Below are 14,535 nucleotides of genomic sequence, written 5' to 3'. Positions count from 1 at the left end.
ATTACTTTCTTTGTCATAGGACACCATAAGCGATATCCTTTGACTCCAGAAGTAATTCCCATAAAAATAGCCTTCTTTGCCCTTGGATCCAATTTTGACTCCGTCACATGATAATATGCAGTTGAGCCAAACACGTGCAAAGAGTTATAATCTACAGCAGGTTTTCCGTACCATTTTTCAAATGGTGTTTTGCCATCAATAGCAGCAGATGGTAGACGATTAATGAGGTGACATGCATATGTAATTGCCTCAGCCCAAAATTCTTTGCCCAAGCCAGCATTGGACAACATACACCGTACCTTCTCCAGCAAGGTCCGGTTCATACGTTCTGCCACTCCATTCTGTTGTGGTGTATGTCTAACAGTGAAGTGTCGGACGATGCCATCATTTTCACAGACCTTATTGAAATGATCATTTTTGTATTCACCTCCATTGTCTGTGCGAATACACTTGATCCTCTTGCCTGTTTGATTCTCCACCATCGTCTTCCATTTGAGAAAAATTCTCAACACTTCATCTTTGCTCTTCATTGTATACACCCATACTCTTCGGGAAAAATCATCAACAAAGGTTACAAAATAGTGCTTCCCACCCAATGAAGGTGTTTTGGAAGGACCCCAAACATCAGAGTGTACATAATCCAAAATGCCTTTAGTATTATGGATCGCTGTACCAAATTTAACCCTTGTCTGTTTCCCTTTGACACAATGCTCACAAAACTCCAAGTTGCAAGCCTTTACTCCTTTTAACAATCCTTGATCTGATAGAGTTTTCAAGGATTTTCTTCCAGCATGTCCCAAGCGCATGTGCCATAGCTTGGTTGCTTCTGCCTCTTTGTCGTCACTGGATGTCACTGTCGTTGTCCCAATAACTGTACTGCCACGATAGCGGTACATATTATTATTCTTCCGATTAGCCTTCATTACCACTAGTGCACCGGAGCATACTCTCATCACTCCATTTTCTGCAATGATTTTGAACCCTTTTGATTCTAGGGCTCCTACAGAGATGAGATTCTTCTTCAAATCCGGTACAAATCGAACATCTGTTAATGTTCTGATCATTCCATCATGGTTCCTTAATCGTATTGAACCAATGCCATATGAGGTAAGAGGGCTGTTATCCGCTGTGTGGATGACTCCATATTCTCCTTCTTGAAATTCCACAAACCAGTCCCTGTTGGGACACATATGATGGCTACAAGCCGAGTCCATCAACCATATGTCTGATGATGTTAATGACTCTGTTGTAACTAATGAGAAGTCTGAATCATCACAATCAGCTACATTTGAATCCATAATGGCCTTTCCATTGTTATGTTTGGCCTTATTCTTCAACTTCGGACAGTCTTTCTTCCAGTGCCCTTTTTCTCTACAAAAGGCACATTCATCTTTGCTGGGTCTGGATTTTGACTTGGATCTTCCCTTCTTTGTCCTCGTTTGACTTTGAGGACGACCCCTCACAAATAGTGTTTCTCCTTCTCCGCCTTCTGTTTTTCTCGTTTTCTTTGTTCATAGCTGTACAAAGCCGAACAAACTTCTCTGAGAGAAACTTCGTCATTTCCATGGAGTAGAGTAGTTTCAAGGTGCTCATACTCATCAGGAAGTGACGCCAACAACATCAAGGCCAAGTCACCATCATCATAAGTTGTATCCATATTTTGCAAATCTGTGACCAACTTATTGAAACTGGTGATATGTTCATTCATCGTGGTACCAGAAACATAGGTGAAGTGAAACAGTCTCTTCTTCATGTACAATTTATTTTGACTGTTTTTCTTCAAAAATTTATCCTCCAGTGCTTTCCATAATCTACTTGCAGAAGTTTCCTTTGTGTATGGATATTTCTGCTCTCTAGCAAGGTAGGATCGAATGGTACCGCAAGCAACACGATTGATAATTCTCCAATCTTCTTCTCCAATAGCATCTGGTCTCTTTTCTTCAATAGCAAGATCTAGCCCTTGTTGAAAAAGGACATCTAGAACCTCGCCTTGCCACATCCCAAAATGTCCGGACCCGTCAAATATTTCTACCGCAAATTTCGCATTTGACACAATTCTTGTCATAAGCGAAGATGCCAATGATGACGTATTGTTGACACTTGATGTAGATTCTTCTTGTTTATTGTCTCCCATCTTTGACACAAATATTATTTAATAGCTGACGACACAAATCAAGATTATTTCCTTTCTGGTGTGGAAGATCAGACTAAGCTGCAACCACAGAGCATACTAAGACAGAATCTTGACACAGTTACCAAGATAAATCTTTTCTGATGTGGAAGATCAGACTATGCTGCAACCACAGAGCATACTAAGACAGTACCTTGGCTCTGATACCAATTGTTGCGGAAGCCAAATGTATATAGTGTGAATAAGTCACAACTACTATACCAAAAATTATGACAGCCACCAAATAATAAATAAGACAATAAAGCAACAATAAAGGGAACACCAGAATTTACGAGGTTCGGCTAATTTTGCCTACTCCTCGGACACAACCAATATTTTATTTCACTCCAAAAATACAAGTGAAATAATACTAAAGAGAGAAGATACAAATGCCTTAAACAGATGAGAAGGCAAATGAGAGGTGTATTTAAATCCTAAACATTAAGCCTTCTTTTATAGGGGGAAAATCCCCCCAACTTTTGTTTTCCCACCGATGTGGGACTTTGCCAAATTCAACAGTATGCTTCTAGTTTTATTATAAACTTGTTGGCCGCTAATTCAGCCTAATAAAAGTCTTAGTTGTATTAAGCATACGTATTAAGAACCAAAATAGTTCTACCCCATACATTGAGGACAATTTTGATCTTTATTTTCCTCGCCTTTTCCAACTATTCTAATCAAAGCTACTACCTGAAATGGTTCATTTCTATGTTTTATAAACTTTAAGGTGCTCAAGAAAACAAAAAAGTTATTTAAGGTGTCAAAGTATGAAAATCCATGAAAGCTCCTACACTCTTTGACTCTATTTTCTCGCAGTTTTAGAGAATCAAAGAAAAGAGGAAGGAGAAGATGATGCGAACGAGGTTGCTATGGTTCACAATAGGTCTCACTTCCGTTTCAGCTACAGTGACTCACTTCATATTCAAAGATCTATGGGCTGATCGATTCTCTCTTTCTTCCCAAGTAATTTCTCTGACCAAAAACCATTATTATTATTATTAATTTTTTTTTGGGGAAAAGAAATGTTGATTTTTTTTTGTTTTGGAGTACAGTTGAAGGAGAAATGTAGCGTCTTGGAGACTAGGGTTTCCAGTCTTGAAGTGCTTCGTGATAGTCCCAATCCTCAGCAGGTATTTTCTGGCTAATTTTTAGGAATAATATTTATTGTAATTTTCTTTTCTTTTTTTAACCTGAATTTAGCTTCAGAAGTTAAGCTGGTCAATTGTATGTTTAAGTACGGTTATATTATAAGATTATTTATTATATAAGCAAATTCCTGTGGAATCAAGCTTTGTTTAGTTCCAATCAAGTTTGCCTTCTTGATTGAGTTTTGAGGTGTGCCCAAGTTGGCCCGAACATTGCAACAATAACAATAACTAAGCCTCTCCCAAACAAGTTATGGTTGGCTATATGATCCTCATTGACCACATTACTTCATTCAAGCTCATCTCATGCTAATATTATGCATATACAAATAAAAAGTGTTAGAAGTATTAGAAACAGGCCCGAGCACTACTGTTATGAAAAAGAAAGTTTGCCTTCTGCATTTACATACATCCATAGCCAATTACCTCATTCAAATCGTTTAAAAAGTTCTAAATAGTTTTGCTTAGCTCACCCTTTTGAGGGATGACCTCTCACATTATTCTTGAATATTAGTTTGATATATCAGCTCTGTCTTTTGTTCCCCGTTTCTTATTCCAAATGTTGTTACTAATGTTATTAGTCTCATCTAGATGGATGCTAGGTTTTTTAGTCAGTGAGAAGCTGAGTGTGAATGATTGACAAGGATGCCTCCATTTAATTGGTGTTGCACTTTACATCTAGCAAGAAATTCTCTGATTTTTCTATTTTCAGAAATTTTCCCGAGAGATAGTTAAGAAGAAAAGAGCAGATTACTAGCCCAAATCACATGCTGATACTGTGAATCGACATTACTTTTGCAATATTTTTTTTCAGAACTTAGTTCCTCTAAATGTTATCAAAGACACCCAACGTGTCATAAGTGACATGCCTGATTTACCCACAAATAATGATAATGAGAACAATGTTAAAAAATTTGTTATAAAAAGAATGAGAACATTGTTAAAAAGTTGGCTTGAGGCATGCTTCAGCTCTGAACCTAGGTCTAGGCATGTTGGGTGCTTCACCTTACATAAGCGGCTGTTCAATGCCTCAGCACCCACTGGCGCTTCTTGAAAAAGGTCATACCAAGAAATAAATATACTTGGCTAAGCAGTATATTAGTCAATCAATACTAATTTATATCTCACTCTATCAATTTCGGGGTGTCCCAATATGTTTGGAAACTGGTCATTCTTTATGCAATTTTCATGTCTTTCAAGAATTTAAATACACTAAACAAGTGGAATTTTTTAACTTTGATGTGATGCGTTCTCTATCAAACTAGTTTTCGGTCATTATTTGAGAATATCTTTTTATGTTATCAGCTGTATAGTAGATAAATCAAATTATCATTTTAAACTCTATGTCCAGTCAAATACTCGTATAGCATACGACAGATGCAGCACCTGCTAAGAAAATAATATCTACGAACATGTTTATTAGGAATAGATATATAAACACATCTTTCACAACAAATTACTTATTTAACTTAATTGCAACTCTTTCAATTCAGTTGTTTATGTAATTGTTGTTTTTGTTTATTACTTTTTTTACTTGCACTACATATATTATTCTGCTCTTCATCCATGCCTCTCTTCAATAAAGTAAGTGCTTTTGTACGCTTGTTGCTTTTTGACAGCTCCAATGAAAATAATGGGTCTTGGACCCTCTTTGCAACCATTGAAGGGGAGCCTTGGAACAACGGTAAAGTTGTCTCCGTCAGTGTTGTCAAAAGCGCGCTTAAAGCGCACTTAAGCCCTAAAGCGAGGCTCAAAATATATTGAGCGCTTTGCCTCGCTTTGCGGGCGCTTCAGTGTCACATCAAGGCTCTAAGGCATACTTTTCCTTGCCAATGAATATAATCCTGAAAAGGCGACACTGGACGATTGATATTTCATTTTATCGTAATTTTTTTTTTAATTTTTTTGTCCATATATTTGTTATTCATGCTTATAATTATTGGTCTTGGACTACATATACATATTTTTACTTTTTCTCCCGTTGCGCCTTTTTTAATTAAAGCCCACGCTTTATTTGCGCTTTGCGCTTAAAGCCCCAACAATGCCTTAGAGTTTTTTGCGCTTTTCGTTTTTGGTAACACTGGTCTCCGTGTGACCTATAGATCATGGGTTCGAGCCGTAGAAGCAGCCACTAATGCTTGTATTAGGGTAGGCTATCTGCATCACACCCCTTGATGTACGACCCTTCTGCAGGCTATGCGTGAACGCTGGATGCTTTTTGCTCCGGGCTGTCCTTTTACCCTCTTTGCAAACCTTTAATGGTTGTCTTAGAACTACGAAGGGATTCCATGGCCTGAAATTGGAAGTAAAGATCTATATCTCAAAGGGCTCGCCTGAGGATTATTTGTGGCTCGATTGGTAGAAATCTTGATGGAATTTCATGGCTTGAGAGGAGAATGCAGTTGAGGGAGAAGTAACAAAATCGAGGAGAGTAAGTGGTTGTTTATAGGCTGTAAATAGTTCATTTTAATCAGTAATAGCATAAAAAGAAGGTTGAGTACTCTAAGAGGTGCACCATAAAGGAAGGAAAGAACCAAAAGTCGGACGAATTAGCAGATAATACTAATGCAGTGAATGTTGTTGCATAAATAGTACGTACAGGTTGAAAGAATGAGAAAGAAGAAATTCTAGAGCTGACACATAGAATTTCCTTGTAAATAACTCTATAGCCAAGGCTGAATAAATCACCACGGAGGCTTTAAAAAAAAGGAAGGAATCATGGAAATCAACTCACAATTCAATCATCATAAGATAGTGTATATAAGTAGCTAGATCTTTTATGCATTGAACAATAGCAAGAATGAGGCAAATAGCTATTTCATGATTTTAGAACTACTATACTCCATTGTTTAATTTCTGTCACTGATCTATTGCCTATTGTTTAATTTTTCTTCTTGAGCCGAGGGTTTTTTGAAAATAGTCTCTCTATCCCTCCGGGGTAGGGGTAAGGTATGCGTACACTCTACCCTCCCCAGTGGGATTTTACTGGGTTGTTGTTGTTGTTGTATACTCCAACTATAGTGGAAAATCATTGGTTATTGTAATTAACCACTGAATGATGTGGTTCCTCGAATCTATCATAAAAAACACATTAGACTCTTCTCGGCTTTAGCACCTTAATAAAATAATTTGAATATGACATGCTTGTAGAAGCAACAATAGTGCATGTATCTGACTGACTGAACCTAAACCAGTTAAAATATGCTCCAAATGTGACGATATAATATGCTTATAAAAAAATAACATAAATTTGTTATAGCTAAGGGTGTAATGTGGGCTGGGCCCGGGCCTAAACGGGCTTCGTGGCCGGTCCTAAGTGGGTCGGTCCTAAGTGGGCCCGGGCTTCGCGGGTTTTTTGTAGTAACTGGCCCAGGACCGGGACCACTAACTAATGGTCCTGGGCTTAGTGGGCCGGTCCCGGGCCTAAGTGGGTCTGGCCTATTTTTTTAAAAATTTTTTTATCTAAGGCAATTTCTTGTAAATTATATAGCTTATATATATACATAGCTTATATATATATTTGGGCCTAAGTGGGTCTGGCCTATTTTTTTTAATTTTTTTTTATCTAAGGTAATTTCTTGTAAATTATATTATATAATTGTGACTTAAATTTTTTAATTCAGATTTAAAACACAAAATATTGTAAAGAGATATTCAAAGGAATGCGTTATAATTTTTATTATTATGACATTAACAAAACATGACAATATCTTTCTTTGTCTTCCTCCCCCCAATGGAATGAGCACAACAAGGTGTTAATACCACCATTGAGAAGAAAAAGAAACTAATCAAGATGTGCCAAAATACTAGTTACATATTAATTTTACATGGTATCTCTTACAAATTTCATAAATCCTTCAAGGTTCGGAGGAACTTCCGTTGGTGGTGGCGGAAAGAAGCTTGTTCATCACCGCTTCCGGGCGAAGCTGCATCCTCCGCAAGTTCAGCTAGCATTTCTTCGTAAGCTTCGTCTGCCTCTGGTTGTGATTCAGCAAGTCCAAAATTTCTTCATTCCGAACGGATCCAATCTCTGAAAAGTACTGATTTTTCCAAGCTCTCCCTCATAGACGCTCTATAATCACCGAGTTGAAGTCTTGCTTGATTGAAAGCGCTCTCCGATGCCACTGTTGAAGCTTGAATGGTTAAAATGTCTCGAGCCATCCTTGAAAGAATCGGAAAGTGTTTTTCTTTGTCCTTCCACCATTCCAAAATATTAAAGGAGCCGTCGGGATTCACTTCCTCAATTCCCTGTGACAAATAAACTTCAAGCTCATTTAGTTGTGAACAATCACTAGTACTAGAACCTTGAGACCCCTGAACCCGGCCCAAGCAGTAAGTGCTCTTACTCCCGCAGTTCTTTTAGATGATTGAGAACTAGAAGAAGAAGGAGTTGGAACATTTGGTGTAGCATTATCTATTGCAATTTGATAAGCACTATAAATAGTTTGAGCATTTATTTTAATTGAGGCTTGTGCGTCCGAAAGTCTAGACAACTCCTCATCTTCAAGTGCTAAACCATTATAAATAGATTGATACCAATATTGAGTACCTCCTAATTTCATAGTAGGATTTAACAAGGCAGCAACACCATAAATAGGGGGAATAGGGAAACAATATTTTTTAAATTTCTTTCTCATAGAATCAATAGTTTGTTCATAAATTTCCCCACCCTCTGAAAAATAAGCAAACAAATTTGCAAGTTCTGCAAGATAAACTAAACAGTTAGAAATAGTAGGATAATATTGCCCAGAAAATTCATTTATAGCAATATGAAATTTTTCTAAAAACTCTACAAGTATTTTAACATTAGCCCAATCCGCATTTGTAAGGTGCTCATCATCATCACTTACATGAGCATTAAACGTTGAGTTTATGGGGTTTCTATATTCATATGCAACAACTAAACTTTCATACATGTAATTCCATCTAGTTGGACAAGATTTAAGAACATTTCTTTCTCTTAGGCCAAATTCATCGCATCTTTTAAAATATTCTCTAAGTCTACTTCTACGGTTTGAATAAAAAAGCCAGTGAAGAGCCATTTTAACCTTTTCAAGTGTTCACCACCTCCAACATTATGCACATATTGACTCTCGGTAAATTGTAATAAAGTATTATCACTATCAAGAATAGGAGCAAGTGGAGGGCGGGTATGGGTTTGGGTAGGGGAGCCCGGGAAATTGGAGGAGGAATAGATTGGCCACTAGATTCACCACTCTTGGATTTTCCCTTATTTTTACTAAACATTTTTTAACGAAAAATCCATCTTAATTAATCAAACAATACAAAAGTAAATAAAACAAAACAAAACTATAATATTAAAACTTAAGAGTTGGAATGAGTTTACCGAATTGACGAACAACTTGTTGAAAATTAATTATCGTTGAATACTTCAATTCACCAACTTCACAATTTTTCACACAAATTGCAACAATAAAGTAACCAATTATAGAAGAAAATTAGAGAGAGATTGATAATTTTGTGAGAAAAATAAAAGAATGAGCGGGTATTTATAGTTGAAAATAGGGAAAAAGTGTAATTATAAAAAGTTTGGGGTTAAAACAAAGTTGGGAGGGTTAAGTGGCTATTTTAGAAAGCCAAAACGGCTATTTTTGCAGGCCAACAGCCTTTTAAATGTTGCAACGGCTAAAAAAATTTTCTTTTTTTTTTTTAAAAAAATAGCCGTTGGGCCAGTTTGAGCCCGTTTAGGACCGGTTGAACCGGCCCACTTAGCAACCGGTCCCGGGCCCAAACGGTCCGGTTCTCACGGGCTTCTTCAAGGAACCGGCCCACCCCTGGTCCTGGGCTTAAACGGTTAGGCCTGTTTAGGCCCACTGTCCATATGGGCTCGCGGGCCTAACCGGCCCACATGCCAGCCTTAGTTACAGCTGTTGAGGTCTAACCACACGATCTAATAGATCGTTGTACCGAGTAGTTGGATCATAATCTCTTACCATAAAAATGGCTGCATGCGCGGCAGCACCAACTATGAGAAATCCACCAATCCACATGTGATGTGTGAACAATGACAGTTGTGTACCATAGTCAGTAGCTAGATACGGATAAGGGGGCATGGAATACATATGGTGAGCTACAACAATGGTTAAAGAGCCTAACATAGCTAAGTTAAGAGATAATTGAGCATGCCATGACGTTGTTAGGATCTCATATAGGCCTTTATGGCCCTGACCTGTAAATGGACCTTTATGAGCTTCTAAAATATCTTTTAGTCCATGACCAATACCCCAGTTGGTCCTATACATGTGACCCGCTATCAGGAAAAGAATTGCAATAGCTAAATGGTGATGGGCAATATCAGTCAGCCACAGACCCCCAGTTACTGGATCTAATCCTCCACGAAAAGTAAGAAAGTCCGCATATTTTGACCAATTCAAGGTGAAAAATGGGGTTGCTCCCTCGGCAAAACTGGGATAAAGTTGAGCCAAAAGATCTCGATCAGACTTGATTTTCAGCTGGGAGTTCTCTTGTCATTCTGAAACTCTTTTTGTCCTTTCTCTCCAAACACATCATCAGATGCCAGCATGTATGGTGTTTCGACCCTTCTTTAAATTCTTAGCTAGACCTTTTCACTGCCAGCACAAAGTAAATCTGCTGCTGCTTTTGGCATAGCCCAGTTGAGTCCCAAAATATTAAACATATGCCAAATCTTTGTGGTGAAAGGACAATGCAGGAAGAGATGGTTATGAGTTTCTGACTCCTCAATGCACAAATAACTTCTATTGACAAGCTGTATCGCTCTTATTTGTTGGTTGTCTTGACTCTCGAGTCAAACCAGCTTCTTTGGTCACTAACTACTCAAAACAGATCACTTTGACTGGTGTGTGAAAGTTCCATACTTGTTTACATGGTCCCTGGGTAGTCTGGTTATTTTCTTTAAGCAACAAAAAGTATCATGAGTTTCCTGTAAATGTGCCATTGCCCTTTCTTTTTCATCTCAGCTGATCTTCTCTGTTGTTGAGGCCTTGGAAAGAGGCAAGGATGCTGTGAAATTCTGAAATATTGTGCAACTCCCAGTTATTTAGGTTCCTTCTGAAAGTGATGTTCTTACTGTTAAGGCCCTACTTTATCCAGCAGTAAGATCGATATCTTGAGCAAGGTTATAGAGGGATGAGAGTTGATCTCTAAGAGGTGAATGCCACATATTCTCCTACCAGAAAGACACCCTTCTTCCATTTCCTAATTTCATACCAATGAGTGTAGAAAAAAGTGGCCAACATGCCCTAATATTTCTCCAGATTCCAGCCCCATGTGCAGGATTGTTTTTATCTGTGGACCAGTTGTTCATGAGGTCATACTTCACTGTGATTGTGTTTTTCCTTAAAACATTGACTTCAACAATGAATCTTTAAAGCCATTTCATTAAGAGGCTCTTGTTTTGCATTCTTAGATGTTTGATACCCAGCCCCTCCTTTTTAAAGTAACATTACCCTATTTGACCATATTAAAAGTTTTTCCTTTTTTGTTCCATTGCCACAAGAATTCTCTCCTCAACTTGTCTATTCTTTTCTCTATCTTCAAAAGCATTTGAAACGAAGACATAATATAAGCATAGAATTCAAAGCACTATGAATAAGAACCAATGATCCTCCCCCCCCCCCCCCCCAAAAAAAAAAAAAAAGAGAGAGAAAGGTATTGTTTCTTAATTTGCTTCTCACATCTTTCCGACGCTCCCATATGTCTTCTGATTTAAGTTTTCTCTTAAAGGTAGATCCAAACAAACTGTAGGAAGGTTTGCAGTTTGGCAACCCAAGATTGATGCCAAACTCTACAAATCATGGACTGAGTTGACTGGAAGAAGCTCGCTCTTGGACTAATTGACATGTATAAGAAAAACATACACACACACATTTTGCATAATGTAGATACTAATATATAAGTAGTCTTATAAAATATATATATTATACACACATATATATTATATAGATAGATAGTCTTCACAATACTTCAAGTCCAGTCTTTGAGATACAGCAAAGTCTCTACACTTTGACAAGTCTTGAAGTAGGAGGATTTATAGACATTTAAAATTTAAATGGACTTCAATCCATAAGAAATTTGGATAATGTCTTAATTTCAAATCATGTTCAAATAAATATTTTGGGCTAATATAAATGAATTAATTATTCAAGTCCAATATATATGGATTTAATTAAAAAGTTCAATTTGGGCTTGTCCTTTTAGTTGTGCTACAAATGATAAATCCATGTTATTAGCCCAAGGTCAATTAGATGTCATCTTTTCTTAAAGGCTCAACTTGTGTCACGTGACAAGTGACATGGCGCGCCAAGTCAAACAATGGAGCCAATGAGATCTGCCATGTGTAAAATGATGCGGCATGCCAAGTCAAATAAAAAGTATCATGCCAAGTGCACAAGTGATATGTTTTGACCCATCAAATGTGGTCTTATCATTGTTTTTATCTCATAGGTGATAGGTCTGTGGGTCAAGACTCAAGACAACAGAACAATAGGCATCCTGCAAAGATAAGGTGCCAAACTGAAATATCGTGTCAAGTTCAGGGGGTTGTCAATGTATTTGGCCTAATTTTTTACACGGGGAAAGCAAATTAGTTAAGAACTGTTATTGCTGGGGACTATATTTCCTCCATTTAATAGGCGAAAGCTTGAGCCACTAAAGAGTTGAACAGTGCTACACCGAATGGACAGGAAAAGGTTGCTCTCTCCTCTGGAATTGAGGGCTGATAATCATTCTTTCCATATTCCATTATTTCTCCAGTGAAATGTACCATAAAGTTGCTAACCTTGCTCTTCATAAGAGCTTCTCTTTCTCCCTGCTTTAAGACATTAAGAAATAAGTATTGATTCTCGAGATAAGAATAAGTGCCCTTTATGGTGGTAGAAGTTTTGTCATGAAAGATGCACTAAGAAAGCTCTAGGAACTTGAGCTTGGACAACATACGTGAAGAAAGTTCAGAACCATATTTTGGTTATCCTTTTTTTCTTTATCTCTTAGATCAAATATTTTGATGCATATAGGAAGCTGTACCTCTTAAGAAATAAGTATTGATTCTCAACTGTTGCTTAAATATTTTTAGAACTGTTAACCAAGAATTCCTGCATTGGGATCACCAAGGGTCTTATCTTCTGCTTTTCCTTTCCTCTTCTTCCTTTTCCCACTTTTCTTTATTTAAGCTCTCTTCTTTTTCTTTTTCTTTTTCTCACTTTCGACATCCCTAACATCCTTTTTCTCTGTAGATCCTGCATCTTCCCTGCCTTCCCTTTTCTTTTTCTTTTTCTTGTTTCACCAAAACTAAATGAAAGGAACTAGGGTAGTTGCAGCTATCGGTGAAACTTAGGTGTTTTTACTTGCCAAGGATTCAGTAAGGAGCAAAATGCAACGTGGGGAAAAAAAAGTCAAAGCAGCTCCTGGGCACTTCACCATGTCTTCTTCTCTTTTATGTTCGCCCACCAATTTAACATATTTAATTATTCAAAATGTCTTTTTTGTTTTTCCAAGTGTTTCTCGTACATAGTACTTTTGCTTTTGCAGTTAATGTGACAAATTCTAGTTCTGGTTGTCACTGAATTGCCAAATCATCATTTATACCTATAGGCAGAGAAGGGACAATGATGAAAAGGATATCACAGATGCCTATTAACATGGCTTCTTTCTTGGTCTATGTGGCTCTTTTGTTTTCAAAGCACCACACTTGGAACAGTTTGTTCATCATTGTTGTTCAGGATATCTTCAATGCTCCATTCTTTGTGTTTTTGCCTGAAAGCACTTAATGGGGACTGAGGCATGGTTGATCGATTGTTTGATTGATTTTGCGGCTAAAAGCAAAACATCACCTTTTGAGAATAAAAAAAGAGGAAGAATGTTATATACTGATAAAATGTTCCACATTGGGTGAGGGATGGGCTGTTGTCTCCTTATAGGCAATCCTCAGTTCATGATTTAGTAATTTGGGTTGAGTTAGACCAATGTCCATTTTCATGTAGTATTGCTTTGTTTTGGATGAACACATTATCAAATCTGATTGTTTTTGCTCTTAACTTCAGATCTTACATTGCTGCTCTTCTTCCTTTTCTTGTAGGATGAAGGGAACTAAATCACTAACTAAAGCACCATCTTCAGATTGTTGCATCTACATGGCCGGACGTTGTTTCTTGATTATGTATCTTTGTGATGTCTGATATCTGCAAGATAATCTGTAATAGAGAACATAAAATTTGATGTTTTCATTTGGTGGTACAAATTTGTAGTTTCGCAATCCAGTTGCAGTCAAGCACTCCCCTCCTCCCAAATCCACCAAAAGAAAAAATATTTCTGCTCAATTGAAAGGGTGTTCCCTCAAGTTTATGATATTTTCTAAAGAGTTTAACATGTTTCTGAACTCGTAGTCACATTATTTGAATTGCAGAGCAAAATGTCGCCTCTGCTTATTTATTTATGGACAAATCACTGTATATTTTGCTTTCTGAGCACATCTGGAAATGGATAATGGATTGAATTAACATAGGATAATTTATCTCGCATAGGAAAGTCAAAACGTTATTGGTTTATATATCATAGTAGTGCTTCGCCCTCTTTTGGACAATATTAGTTCTATTTCTGAAGAAATTACACGGATCGAGGGAAACCTATGTAAATATATCGGGAGAAATTTAAAAATAGCCAGATTTACAACTGGTCATTCAAAAATAGCCCAGTTTTAAAAGTAATCGAAATTTAGCCACTTTTCATATAAAAATAAATCTGAGCGAAAACATTGTTCAAAACCCGGAAAATACGCCAGTATATTATACTGGAGTTCCAGCATAAGTATGCTTGAACTCCAGCATATTATACGGGAGTTCCAGGATAACTATGCTGGAACTCCAGCATAATATGTTGGAGTTCCAACATAAGTACACTAGAACTCCAGCATAATATACTGGAGTTCCAGCAAGTATAAATGTCCAGTATAATATACTGGAGTTTGGAGCACCGGTGCTCCAGTCTCCCGTATATTATACAGGAGTCAGCAAAGTATACTGGTCCAGCATAATATGCTGGAGTTCGTAACAGATGCACCGAACTCCGGTATATTATGCGGGACCGATCTCTATTGCAGCAATATAGTGGCTATTTTTCATTGACTTCGTAAACGGTGACTATTTTTGAATGACCAATCCGAAAACTGGCTATACCGTACTATTTTAACAAATATATTGGTTTCAAATCTTGTGGTGTTTGGAT

At 37.3% G+C, this 14,535-nt stretch overlaps 1 long non-coding RNA gene across 1 annotated transcript; it reads left to right on the top strand.

Moving 5' to 3' along the window:
* Positions 1–2,791: 2,791 nt before the first annotated feature.
* LOC104229887 (uncharacterized) lies at positions 2,792–13,661 on the top strand. The gene is made up of 3 exons (XR_011402926.1): positions 2,792–3,133; positions 3,223–3,300; positions 13,391–13,661. It is a non-coding gene; the product is annotated as an uncharacterized lncRNA (long non-coding RNA).
* Positions 13,662–14,535: the final 874 nt, after the last annotated feature.

The sequence above is a fragment of the Nicotiana sylvestris genome, chromosome 10 (assembly GCF_000393655.2).
Source record: "Nicotiana sylvestris chromosome 10, ASM39365v2, whole genome shotgun sequence".
Classification (NCBI taxonomy): Eukaryota; Viridiplantae; Streptophyta; class Magnoliopsida; order Solanales; family Solanaceae; genus Nicotiana; species Nicotiana sylvestris.
The sequence above is the reverse complement of the archived record's forward strand: the minus strand, read 5'-3'. Positions and strand labels throughout refer to the sequence as shown.